Below are 3,961 nucleotides of genomic sequence, written 5' to 3' on the forward strand. Positions count from 1 at the left end.
ACATAAATAAAGTACATAAAGTAAAGGACAGCCTTAAATTGCCTAACATCTATTTAATACATCAGTGAAGAGTGATTTCTATTTCCTCTTATATAATTTCCTGAAGTACAGGTTATATCTATCTATCTCTGATTTTTTTTCTCTGCTTTCATTTTTGTTTTTGTAACTTTCTGTGGTCCTGTATCCAAAATGCATTTTAGCTTCACTAATTTTCAAGTCATTTTATACTAAAGTCTACATGTGTTAATCAGAACAGCTGAAGACTGCCCCTTTTCTTAAGTCAGAAAAGTTATTTTGATGAAGTCACAAAATTCCTTCTCTATTTCTTAATTTAATTTCAGCTGCCTCTAAAATTTTACTTATAAGGCTGATTTCACTAGCAAAACCAGATAATCAGGAGTATTCCATCACAGCAACTGCTCTAAACTAAAAGAAATTTTAATCAAAAAGGAGGTGAAAGTCTAAACAAGTGAAATTACACAAAACATTTTTGCATTTTTGCACTCCTCTGCCTTAACGAAATTGTAAGTTACAGTCTGCAATGTAATTACAAAAGCAAAAAACAATTTTTAGAAGGGACTGTGCCCCTCTGCTTTTCTTGAAATCCTTAGAACTATCTTATAGTAGATACATAAGCTCTAATTCAGAGTGTACTTCATTAATGTGATACTTAGTAAATTTCAACTGAAATTTAAAATATGTTTCAAATTTTCTTTTGAAAAGAAGATGTACCAAGAAGAGAACGTACCATAACCTAGGATCTGATGTAAATTGTATTGTCTAGACTGACACTTGTGAAGGACTTGTATAAATAAGAAGCTAAATGCTGCCTTTCCAGTGAGATATATCAGTTCTTAAGAAAAATGACTGATGCTAGCACAGGCACTGCTTCGCAGGGAGGGAGTGGTTTCAGCTCAGTACCAAGTAGCAAAGGACAAAGCTCAAGCAATGTGCATGTGCATACTTTGCACTTTGAAGGTGGGTGGGTCTCTGCTTTTCCATTTTGCTTCACTGTGTTTCCCACGTGACCCTTCTATTTCTTATCAATGATGACTAGCATCAGCCCTCCTAAAGGGTTACTGGGCATGAGTTATTAGCTGCTTCTGAATAAGTCTGCACCCTGTTGTAGTGTGCTTCCCATATATAAATTTATGTATATGTATATCATATATAAATATATATATATGGGAAACACACTACAACAGGGTGCAGACATATATATATATATATATATATATATATATATATATAAATTTAACAAGAGCAAGTGCTGGATTCTGCACCTGAGACAGACTAACCCTGGCAATATGTGTAGACTGCGGGAGAAGAGGCGTGAGATCAGCCCCACAAAAAAGGATCTGGAGGGTTCTGGTTGATGGCAGGTTGAACATGAGCCAGCAGCGTGCCCTGGCAGCCAAAAAGGCCAACTCTGTACCCTGGGGTGCATCACGCTCAGCACTGCCAGCTGGGTGAGGGAAGGGATTGTCCTGCTCTGCCCTGTGCTGGTGCAGCCTCACCTTGATCTGTCTGCAGTTTTGGGCACCATGGTACAAGAAGGACATAAAAGTATTAGGTGGGCTACATAGATGGTGAAAGGTCTGGAGGGCAAGACACGTGAGGCGCAGCTGAGGCCCTTTGGTTTGCTCAGCCCCAAGCAGAGCAGGCTGAGGGGAGGCCTCATGGCGGCCTGCAGCTCCCTCACGAGGGGAGCGGAGGGGCAGGCGCTGAGCTCTGCTGTCTGGGGACAGCGACAGGACCCGAGGGAACGGCATGGAGCTGGGACAGGGGAGGGTCAGGCTGGGGGTTAGGGAAAGGGTCTGCACCCAGAGGGGGGTCGGGCACTGGGACAGGCTGCCCAGGTCAGTGGTCACAGCAGTGAGCAGCCAGAGTTCCAGAAGTGTTTGGACAGTGCTCTCAGACGCATGGACTTGTTTTTGGGTGGTCCTGGATAGATCCAGGAGTTGGACTCGATGATCCCTGTGGGTCCCTTCCAACTCAGGATATTCTGTGATAATGGTAAGTGTAACCATTGAATTTCATTAGACTACCTGGGCAAAGTGTTTTAAAACAAATTGTGCTCAAATGTCATGTGGATTTTATCTACAGAGATCCATCACTTTCCTGAACTAGAGTACAACTGCCAATATGAAAAGCCAGTAAGCTTCTTATAAAGAAGCTTCTTACGAAGAAGCTCACACAGTACAACTACCAGATTCAAAATTGCCATACGAGCCATGGAGTCCAAGTATCTTCACTTACAACTGCAGTGAGTAATAGTGCAGAAAGATCGTGGAATGAGACATGGCAGTGGTGTCTCACAGCAGGGCTGTGAAAGCCAACACCCCACCACAACAGGGTCACTGTCCACACCCAAACCATACTTTTAAAAGCTGCTTTGGCAGGGCCTCTCTGCAGAGCCTCTCCACAGATTACACTGTCAGTGACTTTTTAAAAGGGGAGGCAAATGTAGAATTAATACCTAGGACTTCTGTAACTTATTTTCAGTGTGTACATTGGCTCCCTTACACTGTGGACAGAGATAAACCTCATAAGAATATCTTATAATTGGCAACCAGATCTATCTTTCCTTCTCGGCTTTTGACCTATAGCACCTATTAGTAATATAGGGAGATCACATAGACTTCCTCTACCTATAGAACTTCCATATAGAACTGATCTGCTTGCTACTAGATGATGGCTGCAATGCCATGGGTGCCCTCCAAAGGCCAATTCCACCTGAAATCCAACTGTGTTTCTATTATATGAATTCATGTTTACCCTGTGCATTTAATTTAAAAGGGGACATAAAAAAACTTCAAATTATTCCTGTTAATTTTAATTATTTTTTTTTTTGATATATGCAACCAGAAAATTAACGTTCGCATAAATGCAACCCGACGCCGAGAAATCTCCACATATCCACCAGATGGCGGTGTCTCTGTCATTTAGCAATGAAGGCTCTCCAACTCCAAGATTCTTAAAATTACTGGCTAGATCGTTACTTCACTCTGATTCCTGCGGTCTAGCAAGGAAAAACACCAAGTGTCAAGTTCCAAGTTCAGTATCCAAAGGTTCTATTATGGTTTCAGCTTCCCACTTGTATCTGAGATTTGTCATAATATTTACTTATCAAACCATTACCATTTATTTATTTATTTATTTATTTTGTGTGGTCTTGCCTTTTAATATCTTTTTTTGTTTGTTTGTTTGCTTGCTTGTTTTAACACATTCCTATCAGCTGCTCCACGACACAGGACAATTTTAAAAATACAATTACTGCAAAACATTTCCAGCAATGCATACTTCATTAGAAGAAGTAGTATCTGCCTTTTGGCCATCTGATACAAACAAACAAAAACAACAAAAAAATCAGTCACACATCTTTGGATCTTTCACCACACACTTCATTTCTCTCTTGTTTTCTTTCCTCCTTTTTCCTACACCAAAAAATCTACAAGCATGTATTTAGCAGACTAAACAGTCTTACAGGCTGAATCCAGCCTACAAAGTACCATGTGACTGCTACTACTAAACTTCAGCATTGTATCAGTATAGCTGCAATAGCACGTTTTTTTTAATTATTTTTATTTTTTCTTTCCAGGGTTCTGTAGTGCAACAACAGAAGTATGAATACAACATAGGAAGTGCAGGCTTCATTGACGACTAGTGCTTAGGGTTAATTAAAACACAAATAATATATTCAGTAATTATCTAGCATGTATAAACAGAAGTAAAATGCCACACGTTGTGCAGGATGTGCAGCATACTCTGAGTATTTATCTTTGCAGCAGAGCAGGAATGCACATAGTTGCTGAACAAATGGAGCTGTGCTTCTCCTGCAGAAGTTGGGAGTAAATAAAAAGACAAGAATGGCTTACAAATGAAGTGATTTCTTGAAACTAAACAAAGGAGTATCTAGGTGCCATCTGAGTCCAAAACAGGTCTGGGTTATAGCAGACCG

Source organism: Aythya ferina (assembly GCF_964211825.1).
Source record: "Aythya ferina genome assembly, chromosome: Z".
NCBI classification, from domain to species: Eukaryota; Metazoa; Chordata; class Aves; order Anseriformes; family Anatidae; genus Aythya; species Aythya ferina.